A 13,567-nucleotide genomic window follows, 5' to 3' on the forward strand; every position below is an offset into this window, starting at 1 on the left:
TCACGGCGCTAGGGGGGGAAAATATGTAAAGGGCTGGAAACGAGGATCTTGAAATGGGAAAGTTGCGAGGGGGGGCTGAGAGATCTGTGTGGGGAATGGCCTCTGGGCCTCTCCTTGGAACATCACTCTCCTCCCAAACTTAGCACGGGCTCGGCTCTGGCCATTAAACACCATGTGTTTGTTTTCGGCTCACAGACTGCTGCCTAAGACATCTTTGGAACTCACAGGGGAGGGTTAGAAGGACGAAGCGTCTATCCACGCAATTTATCAAGAGTTGCTTCTTATGAAACTCTGCATACTTGTGAAGAGGTAATGAAGTACAAGAGAAGTGTGGCTTTCTATCACAATATAGAGTGGGACTTCTAATCCAACACAGTTTGGCAAATTTGGCAAATTTCTTCTCATAGGCCTCTAGTCATCTGTTGAGTGTGTGTGTTTTTAAGAAATTGAAAACAAACATAGTGCCTTGGAGACAAAAAACAGCATGTTATTTCAATCAATGTGATGCTTCAAGTGCACCGACGGGAAGAAAGTCATTTGATTGGCTGTTGAGCTCAAATATCAACAAGCTTGCAAGAGAATCACAGAATGTACCTTGATGACTCTTTAAAATTCTACATGTTTTAGTGCAGCACATATACCAGCCATGCCACAGAGGCTTGAAGAGGCCCAGACCTCTCCTAGCCTGGCCTGTATAGCTTTATCACAGATAATCATTAGCATGAACTAATATTTAGGCCAGTGTTTTTCAACCACTGTGCCGGGGCACACTAGTGTGCCGTGAGAGATCATCAGGTGTGCCGCAGAAAATTACCCAAATGTCACTCACTGGTCCAGAAAAGCAACTGTTGCATCAAAGAATTTATAACCACATACTCTCATTGATTGTATGATTGCACTATTTGTGGTATGCAGGCATTGTACAACGGGGGCCCTATATCCAGTATTCACAGAATCATCACATATCCAGTTCAAAACAACAATTAAATTAGATATAGTCACCTACAAATGAAACAGAGGGCGCTTGTTATATTGAGCAGGTCTTGCATAGAAGCCATAATAAGGCCATATCTGTGTATTATTTGAAATTTTAGGCTATGGTATGTTTATTTTTTCTTCACACAGGATTAGTGTGTTAGTGTGTCGTGGGACATTTTAAGTGTCAAAAGTGTGCCGTGGCACAAAAAAGGTCGAAAAACACGGGTTTAGGCTACTGTACATGTTTTTGCATGGGTAGGCTATATTGTTGTTTGGTGATTTAGCCTATTCCTTTACTACACCCTCTTCTAAGCAAACAAGGCATATAGGTTCATCATGTAGCATAAATATTTTGCTCTTTCTTACATTAAATAACTTTCATTTATCCTCTCTACTTGTCCCTGTAGTCATGGCTCCCTCACACGGTAGGCTACAACCAATGCAGAGGCAACGGTGCCATGCACAGAATGCGGAACGTGTAGCCTACTTTAAGAGAAGTTAGACTAACGTGACAAATGTCAATATTTTTTTCCTCGACCGGCCCAAAAGTGAAGCGGCCCACCGGGAATTCTCCCGATTCTCCGGATTACCCACCCCGGGCCTGCTACATTTTGCATTAATTTAAGTGTGATTTTCTTGAAAACGAACCAATGTACTAATTAGATTAACAATACAAGATACCACTGCACATTATTTGACAGTATTTCTGTGATTGTTTGACTATCCTCAATAGAACTGTGTTGGAGTTTAACTTCAGTAGCATCCTGGATCTCTGGAGCCTCTGTGTTCCTGTGTTGCTATGAATTATAGAGTGGACGCATCCTTAGCACGGGAGGCGTTTTCCGCTGTGCATGAATATACCATGCGAAGTAATTACCGCTCATTACCCAGCCCTTTCCATTAGCACTGTCCATAAGTCCTTACGTCTCCTCCTCTCTTCCCTCCTCTCGAGGCCTTACAGGAAAAAAAGCTTAACCTTTGCTGGGAAGGCAAAGATGGAATAGGAGAGAGACGCTTTTAAAGGGCCACTGTTTCACTACCCCTCCAGTGCTGATAGAATACATACTGTGTGTGTGTGTGTGTGTGTGTGTGTGTCAGCAGTAATTGGTAGCCTCTACATAGGGAGGCGTAGGTGCCACCTTTACCCCTAATGTGCATAATGGACTGGGATATTGGCTGCTGTTGTACACCTTTCTATCAAATTTGGATTATGCCATGATATATGCTTATCTTCTAATCAAAATAAAGAATTTAAATGTGTGTGTGTGTGTGTGTGTGTGTGTGTGTGTGTGTGTGTGTGTCGTTATTACTGCTTCTTCTTCTTCTGGATGCTCATATGTCCCGTTTCTGCTGCAGGCTCTGTTGGTGAGAACGGGTGACTCATTAATCTGCAAGACTGGAGCAGCCGGAGCCTTAGCAGGGGCCTGTCAGCCAGCCTCCTACACACAGACTGTAGTTACTTCAATCAACTTTGTTACCTATTGATCTTGGGCATGGGGGGAGGGGAGAGGAATGGGTTGGTCTTGTGTGTGCTTCAAGCCCCATGCTCCCTGGCTAATATTGATGTTCTTGTATCCCTCATGAACTTCTTGATGGAATGCATTTTCAGGTAAGCAGTGACATTTTGCCACAATCACATGAAAATCTATCATTATCAAATTTCTCCGTAAACTGGAATGTTCTTCTAATGACATAAAGGAACCTACAGTATCCATGCATTGACCTGAGTAATTACTGTACATAAGACAAGAATCCATTTGCACACACTGACTGACAAATCGGATGGAAGCCCCCATCCTTCAGCCCTTCTCTGACACGGCTACATTTTAAAATCATCCCTAAGCATCTCTTTTGAGAAATTGGATCGAGACAATTTTGACCTGGAGAGTCTCTCTTGACAAGATCAGGGGGGATTGGCATCTTTTTCCTCTGAGGGCTGAATCAATGTCGGATGAGGAAAGAACCCCATTGTCTAACGCTGAGCTTTGCCAATCCTTTTCCCACCATATTTACCATCTGTCTTCTGTCCGTCTGCCGCCATCCGACAAGTCCATTAAGCAGGAGACACACTAATGGTGCCCCGCTTGATGATGGAGAATCCCGTGTCTGATGGGAAAAGTGAAAAGGCCTGAAAGTGTAATAGCACTCCATGTGTCCCATGAATCCACACAGACAGGAAGCTCTTCCACCCAAGCGCCAAACCCGAACAGGCTGGACTGATGTGTGTCTGACCTTCACTTGTCAGCCATCCATATTTAAGCGAGTCCGACCACCGGTCCTGTTGGTGACTGGAAGAAAGGGCTGTCTTTCTGTCACGTGAGTAGTTCCTGGGGTATGCCTACATCGGGAGAGGGGGAGACCCAGGGATGTCATTGTGCCTGATGAATATAATTGTATTTGGCTTAATTGTTCAAGGGGAGAATTAATATGAGTAAGCCTGTTGTCTTCTGGTGCACAATTACAGAACAGCAAGATGTCAGTCCACCATAATGAGTTGTCTTGACAGAGTAGCTCCGCATTTTAAAAAAATACATTTTTGCCTGGCTATCAAATTAACTGCCAGAGGAACCACTAATCCTGTCTGGAATTATTCCCTAGAAAGAAAACAGAGAGAGAGAGAGATGCATATGTGATTCAAGTCTTGCTTGCATATCATAATCCCCAGTAACAAACCATATGTTTGTCAGGGCATATCAAAGACCTGCAGCGACTAGCGAGTAGTGCTTTTGATATCTCTGTAGCACATATACAGTAATGTAATATCTTCTTAGATTATCATTGACAAAAAAGAATTGTCTCATTTATTTACATAAACACCAACGTCGACTCAGGTCAAACACAGCAATAGTAGATGTTAAAGGAAATGGAGGGGCAAAAGACGCATGCGGTATGTGCCCTGTATTGCCATGGTTTCCATTCTTAATGGACACAGAGAGGTTAGATGTTACTATGAATATGGATTCAGATATAGTGTGTGTGTAAGAACTATAACAGTAAAGGTTATAGACAGGAGAACATACCAGCAGAACAACAAAGAGACATCCAAGTGAATGGGGTTTGGAGGTAAACATTATGTCCCTTTGTGCTTTGGCCAGTTGTAGAAGAGTTTTATTCCTCAGTACAGGCTGAGGGTCATTGAGCCCTTATGCTTTGGTCTGTGTATTGGTGCAATTTATCCAGAATGGTAGATAGTTGGACTTCTCACATTAATGAAATGATCTTAGTTAATAAATAATATTAGGCCTAAACTGAAAGCTCCTTGTTGGTGTCTTGCCATTTATTGAACAACTACAAAAAGCATTCAGATTGATATAGAAGAGGTGGTCTAATCCTTCACATGACACACTAAGGGCATTTTGAAAAAAAAGTGATCTGACAGGGAGCAAAAGTCAAAGTTACACTACCACATTACGGAGTCTAGGAGGTGTCTTTGCAATATATTTTTGTATAGCGAGAGAATGTGCGCTCATTTTAGTAAATTGTGCGCTCATTCAACTAAATTTAAAATGAGATTACAATTTACTAAAACAAGAGCACACAATTTAGTCAAATGAGCACAAGTATTCTGGATATACACCAAAAAATATCTTGCAACTAGAAATGTAATGCCAGAGGAATTACAATAGTGGATGGAAAGCTGCTGGCTTAATGTTGGTGGGGAGATAACTGAAAAAAAAAAAAAACATTGAATCGCTTAATCTTTGAGTTCATACAAACCCTCTTACCAAAAAACCTTGTGTGTCTGGCTGTGTCAAGGTGGGTTTGACCTTGACATTTGACTTCATCATTGAGTCCATACAAATGTTCACACCAAATTGTAAGCATGTAGTCTACGTCAAGCTGTTCTGAAATTGTGGCACAAGCACAAAAGCTGGCCTTTGGAAAATGTAATAAGAAAGCCTTATTTTATGCAATGCCAATAGGCTACCTGCAAAACGGGGCTTTCAGTTGGTGTTGATGACTGCTCATTCTGCACCCAGGTAACAATTAGTCATTGAATCTATGTTAGGCTATGTTAGTCATCTAATCAACATTAGGCTACTTTGTCAACGTTAAAATCCTTGAATCAACATCGCACTGCAACATCACTTTTGCACCCTTCATTAATATTGAAGCAACGTTGAAATTCTACCTACATATCAACAGGATTTCAATGGTATTTCCACTAAAATGAATATTGAAACAATGTTGATATTAAACAACAGTAAACCACTATTAGCCTAATCAGGCAAAATATTGGGAAATTCATATCCTGCTTTATCTACAGCCAGGATAAATTTGGCTAGGCCTAGGTATGTCTGGTTTAGACTACACAAGCTTGCATAAATAACCATTGACAACTTGTTATCAGTTAAGCAAGTGCATTTAGTCACTCTTCATCTAGAAATTCACGGGTGTTGTGCTTTCCTGCCATCCATTCAGTATGCATCCATAGCAATTGCAGTCACCCTGATCCTCCAGTAGCAGAGTGAAGCGGCACCTAACAGAAATAGAAGGGGGTAAAAGAGACAGTTGATAGATAAATGTTAAACTGAACAACAAACTAACAGCTAAGCCTACAATCATTCAATCATAATTTTACGCCACAACCTACCACTCATAAAAACGTAGTTCAAAACGAAGGCTAGCTTTGTTCATTATGTAGAAGACAAAAGAGTTTTTTATATGTCAAGACTTGCCATCTTAAAACACATCATTAAAACCAACCCATCTGACACAAAGGTGACAAAACATGCCATTTAATGAAATTATGTTTGAATTATTTAATCATGTAGTATTTAAAAAGTCAGTGGGCTACACTGTAAAGTTTGGAATATAAATGCTGTGCGAATCCCTCTGTAATGCAGGAAGTTGTATTGGAATGAAAGAAGTAGAAACATTTTTAAAGAAAGATAATTAGTTGTCCAGAAGAGATAACTCCACATAAATTATTTTGGTGGAGGAGGGCAGTTCAAATGAAAAACATATTATGTGAGAAATTGTACAGAAAACACAGTGAGGAGAAATTTGAGAACGGCGAGGGAGGACGCGAGCGGAAAAACAGCGGGGAGATTTCCACAGCCACAGGAGAGAGTCCAGGGCCGTGAGCCCGGCAATGACAACCATGGCTGAGTACACTCACCCCGGAGATAACAAAGCGATCACAGCCAGATTAGAGGGCCCCAGCCGAGAGAGAGAAAGAGGGAGAGAGAGAGCACAGAGAAAGGGAGAGCGCGCAGAGCCATAGCTCCTGTGTTTTTGGCTGACTCCCGCTCTGGCTTTATAAATGCAATGCAATACGAGCAGGTTCTCTGCAGGGGGACAGTGGAGGGCTGGGGTGGGGTGGGGTGGGGGATTAGAAAGCCAATGCTGGCAGGATGGAGGTGGCACAGTAATCAGGTAATCTGTTTCACTGGCCCACTGAATGGCAGCCTGCCTCATCATCATCAGCCGCTTGGTAATGGCCCCAAGCCTCAGTGGCTTATCCTTGTTATCGTATGGCACAGTTGCGCAGATGCAAATCAATACCTTGGCTAAGAGTGCTCGGCCGCAAAACAGCTCCAATCCAATCACCATTGAGGTTTAATAATAAATACATAAATACTAACTTATTATAGAACACTTGCGGTTTCATTAAAACAACAACAACAACAAAAATTAACAGACTTGTGAAGTAAAGTTGAGCAAAAGAGAAAGTGCTAGAAAGTAATATTTTTATCCGATTCTCCTTACCATAACAAGAAACACTGATGAGTCAGCTCGTATAAGCCAAATGATACTGTCTAGTTCAGGCACTAAGTTGCTTGTTGATACTTTGCACTTTGACCTGCCATCTAATTTAGGGCCCTAAAGCAGACATGAAGGAGACCTGATCTCACACCTTATGGGGGCTGGACTAAGAGCATGTCTACATTAATTTGGATTCATTCGTATCCACAACACTTTTGTGCAATTACACCTTGCATCAATGTGATCAACGCTGTTGATCCTGTTTTCCTTTAAAATGTGCAGTTGTATGTTTTAATGTAGACAGGGAAATCTGCAAGCATTTAAAAACATTCCCATACTGTAAATACACATCATGTAATAACCCCCCCCCCCCCCCCGAGAAACCATCTGTGTAAATATCTATGACTAGCGACGCTAACGTTACCATCGTGGACAATGAATTACAAGCATTGCTAACCCTTCACAAACAAATTGGTTATTATCTCTTTCTGGAGTAACTAAGGGTTGCTTGAGTCATTTGTCACAATCTGCAAGTGTTTATGATCATTTTGGACCTAATATGCTATTTTATATGCAGATTTAGAGAAAATTAACTTCATTTCAACCCATGCAACTAATTGCTTAAGGGTAAAAGTTTATGTTGTGGTTAGAATTAAAAAAAGATCTTTGCTACAGCTAGCTACATACAGGAGTGAATGGTCATGATATGAGTTTTCAGCAAGTAATATTGGGCATGTATTTGAATACTATCTGAATACTCTCAAATGGACAGAGGTGTTTTGGATTCAATAGCAATCCATAATAGTGTAGACTCACTATAAAAAATAGTATTAATCTTATATTAAAATAATAAAAAAAATCTAGTTGGTATTGTTTTTAGCATGCAGAGATTTACATAGAGCTATCTCATAAGATAATTTTAACTGAATTTAATAAGAGTTTGACTTATTTTATGACGTCTTATCAAGACAAATTTGCTTAACTGGCTACTAAACAATGTGCAATGGCTTCTTGAAACCACTGGCAAATGGGCTGTGTAATTTGTATATGTTGGCAAAGTAACAGCTCATGGAGATGACATACTTTAATGAATGCCGGTGAGGTAGCCTAATGATCAAATTGGACTCATAGCTGTTACATTTGCAACAAAGTTCAGTACCTGAACTTCTATCTGCTGTACTTATATGAGACTTATTGAAAAAGAGAACTTGTATTTGACAGGTGTCAGCACATTCATGTAACACTTTATTTTAACACATGTAAGTCAATAACGCATAACTAATATGTGTATGTATTAGTGCTCAATTCGGTCTGTATTAAGCATTATTATGACCGCCGCTAGCGAAGTGGTCATATAGGGATTGTCAAAGTTTTTTTTTTTTTTTTTTCCCGTCATCTACTTCCTGAATTTTTGGTCAACGATACCCAGGACACCGAACCACCGGGGAACATGAAATTTGGTGGGTATGTAGCCCCACTTTTACGGAAAAATTTTGTTTGGTCCCCGGGGGCCACTACCCCACCGCGCTGGGCCCCCCGAAACCCAAAAAATGCAGTTTTTCCTAAATAACTACCTGAACCGTGGCACCGAGGATGAAGAAATTTTTATGGTATGTTGGTGCGTGGATATCTCAATTGCAAAATTAAAGCTGGGTGCTAGGCTGCTAGGCTGGGTGAACTCAGCCTGATCTGCCGGCGATTCCTTTTCGATTTCTTAAAAGATTGAGCTTGGTCTGGCGAAAGCCAGACTAACCATGGACCTCATAGTTGCAAAATGCAAGGGAACATGAATCGGCATATTATTTGCACAAACAATAACGGACAGTAGCTCTTCAACTTGGCCCGTCAAAATGTGTATGAACAGTCTAGCAACGCATTTCATGAAGGCCCTTTTGGACATGTCAGTTATTTGCACCACTGGGTAAAACGGCATTTTGTTTTAGACTACTGGTATTTAATTTGTGCATTGACAATAAAGCTGAATATCATATGAACTAGATGACTAAACTTATGCATATGTAGAAGAAGAAACATTCACAAAAATCCATGACATGACCTCTCTTCTTGATAGCTGTTGAAAACTGCATGGAACTGACAGGGATTGTTTTGTTTAATAATAAATAAATAAATACATTATGCTGCTACCTTCTGCTTTTCCCAAATACAATGTAGCCTACAGGTGTACCTTTCATCAGTCCAGTTGCAATGGATGGACTGTGATGAACTGCCCTACTTGTGATTGTTTAGATATTTTAATGGTTTTATAACAATGCTACAATTTTTTTGGCAAGTGCTACAAATCTATTCACCTTTGCAGCACCAGTAGGCTACTTTGTGTGTGGCCCGCAAACACACATTCCAAACAAGCATACACAAAAGTTTCAAGAGTGGGGGATGGAGTAGAAGATGGAGACAAATTCATTTATATGATTTATTTTCGCGGAATGGATGTACAGGACTGAGCGGCGGTCATATTTTGTACCGCTATGTGGTACATCTAGTTACATATGTATTTGGTCTTTATTCAATAATGGCCTTATTCTTACTCAATAGGTGAATTATTCTTGGTATACATATTGATTATGTATTAGTAGCTAACATGTGTTCTCTAAAATAAAGTGTTACCCATGTGTTTGTCCTCTCTACAACTTAGACAATAGCCCAAGTGTCCATGTGACCTCATGTCAAAGTTTGAACGGAAACACCACAGTCCTAATGTGCTCGAAGTGGGCCGGTAGACCATTTTTTCTCTACTTCAAGCACTGAGTCCTATGCTATTGCTTACTCAGCAGTCATTTGATCTGGTTAGTCTACTGAAACTACACTTCTTAACAAACCACAACTGTGCCAATCACATTGATCTTGTGCTATGATACCTCTCAAATCATATAACAGTAACAGGCAAGCAAATACATTTGGAGATGCTAAAAAAGACTAAAATGGGTAAATTTCCTTCAGCAGGTTTGCCATAAATCAGCAACGTTGTTGTCATTATTAGTTATTTCTCAGTAATAAAATAACACACAGAGGACTGGTTGTGACAGTGAACTTTCACAGTTTCCAAACCCTATTCTGTTTGTGATGCCCTTGGCCATTGCAGCTATCACTTAAGGCTGTCTTTCACAGATCTTAAAGGCTCTCACCAGCTTGTTTGTAGGGAAGGGAATTGTCACACAAACACAAACACATACACCACACACACACACACACACACACACACACACACACACACACACACACACACACACACACACACACACACACCATGCTTCCAGATTTCCATCACCACTGGTAACAGCTTGGGAATCATCTGACAGCCCACGACTGAGCCAGTCGCACAGGAGAGACATGCATGAGTGTACATGTGCATTATTAGGACAAAATGGATGCCTGGTCGCAGGGGAAGGAGCCAGTGGAGTGTGTCTAAGACAGACCATTCTCTGAGCTGAGAGGCTCCATAAATAACCGTGTGCCGCCACCAAGGTTATTCTGTTCAATAACACGCCCACCATTAAACAAGACTCCCATGTGGGAATGTTTGCATGGGCAAACACTTAAATGCAAATCTCCCCCTGAGTGCCACTTTAAGTTTCAAGATTAATGAGAGCATATACACTTCCTTGGAAACACCCACACACATGTAACACACAAAGACACACACACACCACACACACACACACACACACACACAGGGATAATGTAGCAACTTACTGTGCACAGTGTAAAATTATTATGTAAAGCTTTTATAGACGTTTATTACAGTAATTCACTGAGGGTGGAAAATTGAGGGGTGAGAGGATGAATTGCAGGTCATGAATTGCAGATCAGCCAAGCACTAGTGGAGCTCAGTCCACTGTGATTGACACTAGCACACTTTAGCCAAATTCAACAGCACATGATGCAGAGACCTATGGGCTCAAGTGACAAGCTCCTGCATTAAAATGTCTAAGCTTCAATGGCTTGCGGGGCTAATGAGGGTGGATGTTTTATTTTTGAGGATGTTTTGTGCATGCATTGGACTTGTATGGAAATGTCAGTATTCTCTCTTGATAATTGGCTGTGGTATATATCAAAATAATCATTCATTTACAACTACATTGCAGTAATAAATGGAGAAATATCACATGTGGAAAACTGGCATGTGGTGGCGATGTTCCAACTGATGATGTTGGAACTTAATGTAGAGTTCTTTGCATTTTGAAGTCAACAGTGACAGTTGCTGTCATTGAGGTTACAATCCCAAAGTCTGTGACAAAAAAAAAAAAAAAAAAAAACCTCATGTGAACGTTATTTGAACTCCCTAAACCCAGGCATAGCCAATCACAGGGTTTCACTGCATCACATCAACCATTCGGCCCACAGGGGTTTCCCTGACCATCCGGCACATTTGGACTCGCTATACCCTTCATCTGGGCTGTTTTTTACCCTTCCCAAAGCACACAATTAAACATGCTCAAATGTAACCCTAAAAATGGGGGATTGGTTATATCAAATATATTATTTAACACTGATGCGAGATATTGACTTTTTTTCAGTTGCTGGGACTTTATAGAAGTAGACTAAAATAGCTTTTAAAAATCTACTTTTCAGCCGTACAGGCCTAACGTATGCAAAAAATCATACCTAACTAGCCTGGGTTTACCCAGACAAATCTGCGATCGCTTTTGAATTTGCTCTATAGATCTGTCTGGCAATATTTCAATTCACAGCAAACCCAGGAGCCAATCACAACCGCTTTTTTGGCATGGAGCAGGCTTTATACAATGACAGATAGGTAAGTATGGTTATGTAATTAATCCAACCCCAGCTTAGGTTTGCTTTGGTTCTCAGTGTCCATATTGTAGTAAGATTCAATCCATCAGACAGTAGAAGACAAATGTGAGGCCACATTCAATGGTATCACCCTAGGTGGTAACATTCTGGAATGTTTGTAGAGGTCAAGGTTGAAATCCTCTACTTGTCAAATCTAATGGGACCAAGCATGCTCAGATCAAATTTATGAATATGATCTCAATATATGATATCATAGCAGGGCAATCATATTTCACCTCACGATGCATACACTAGGCATCAGCGTCTTCACTTGTTCAGCATCTTCACTTGAAGATGTACTGTGTGGTTATATTTCTAGCAAAATTTACAGACAAAGTAAATTAAGTAATTATCCAGTAAATTATCTAGTACATTTATAGACACTATCCTGGCAGTTCATTTCCATTTACTCAGCTGGTTGGTAAGCAACTTATGAAAAAGATAAGATATAGATTTACTTTTATGGTCTGTGGGAGTTGAATTGACCTTGATGAGGAGCTTCTAGAGTTGTGTCTTCACCACAGGCCCTCACCAGACCAATTAAGTTTAATGCTGTGATAAAATCAAGTATCTTAGTTGAACAAAAAACAACAGCATAAAAATAACATTGACAATGATTATAGAAGCAAGAAACTTACCGCAGTGCACAAACATAACGGGGTGGTTGAGAACCCGGTGCTGTTATGAAGAATCAGAGAGTGGGGATGAGTGGGAGAGTCTTCCACTGAAGCTCCCACAAGAACACATAGAGTCCCCAGCCTCAGATCTACTGACAAGGTTAATTGTTTATTTGCACTGGCTGGCAGCAGTTGGTTTGAATTACTGCCATCGGAGAGATTGAATACTCTGAATGGTCAGTGGTCCCCAGGAAGAAATCTTCCTTTGGCCACTGGGCTGCTGCTTTGCCCTGAGCCTGAATGCAACATGCTTTTGTTGGGAGAGACTGTGTGACCTCTCTATTTTTCAGTCACAAAGGGAGCAATTGACGATGGTCTCCAAGGCGGGGGGGGGAATGCTTTTCTCTGTGGCCTCTTCTCTGTGGCTGTCTGAGGATGGTGCTCATAATACAGAGGTCACAGGTTCACATCCCAGGGTGCACCAACCCCTGTGCAGCTCCTATGGATGGAGGTTTCTGCTGGATGAGATAATGCAGGAGATGCTGGCTTCTTCATGTCTCCAGAGCATTGCGTCTGAAAATCATAAGGTTGCATATCAATGCTGTTACACATCAGTTCTGTTGCTTAGCTAACCTGGATGTGGCTGACCTTTGTTACTCACAGGTAAAATGGCCTTTCAACAAGTGGATATCAATCTGCAAGATATGAGTTTTGTATTTCAGCATCCATCTAATTCATGGACCAAACATTATTTGATCATAGATCATGAAGAAAGCAGATGAGTGAAAATGTCAACTGCAACAGTTTTCTATCTGCAACCAGAGGGAAGTAGGCCAAGAACAAGATTTCAGGTTTCACAAATAATATTGACGGTATCTAAAACTGCATTTGGTCAGATACTGTCTGTCACAACGTCATGAACATTAAGACAGAAACATTTACAATTCAAGATGGCTCTCAAAAGGTCATGCATCCAAAGGGGCTGCTTATTTTGCCTGTGATGTTAGAAGATACAAAATAAAAAAAATCCAGTCTGTATTTTGACACACTGTGTTGTGTACAAAAAGTGACATTTCCTGTGAGAATACTGGCATAGACAGAAACGTCTTAAATATAATTTATATCAATGCATATTTTAGTAATGTATAACTTCAAAATATTTTATGGTTTTACTGTAGTGTGTGTGTGTGTGTGTCTGTGCTTGTGTGCATGCATGTGTGTGTGTGCAGATCATTGCTTTGTTTGCAATGTACAGGCAGGCCAGTGTTATTGTGTGTGTGTGTCTGTGTGTAAGACAGAGTGAGAGAGAGCAGGAGAGAGAAAGTGTGTGTTTGGTGTGTTTTTTGACTGGTCATGTTAATAACAATGCCTTTTTTGTGTGTCATATTCTGTAAGTGTGTGTGTATATATTTCCCTCACAGGATCAAAAAAGTGTATATATACTATATATA

The 13,567-nt window shown here is 40.6% G+C and overlaps 1 long non-coding RNA gene across 1 annotated transcript; it reads left to right on the plus strand.

Moving 5' to 3' along the window:
• Positions 1-2,115: 2,115 nt before the first annotated feature.
• Positions 2,116-13,311, plus strand: LOC121685701. The gene is made up of 3 exons (XR_006023410.1): positions 2,116-2,271; positions 12,680-12,687; positions 13,295-13,311. It is a non-coding gene; the product is annotated as an uncharacterized LOC121685701 (long non-coding RNA).
• The last annotated feature ends 256 nt before the right edge of the window (positions 13,312-13,567 follow it).

This window comes from Alosa sapidissima, chromosome 16 (assembly GCF_018492685.1).
Source record: "Alosa sapidissima isolate fAloSap1 chromosome 16, fAloSap1.pri, whole genome shotgun sequence".
NCBI classification, from domain to species: Eukaryota; Metazoa; Chordata; class Actinopteri; order Clupeiformes; family Clupeidae; genus Alosa; species Alosa sapidissima.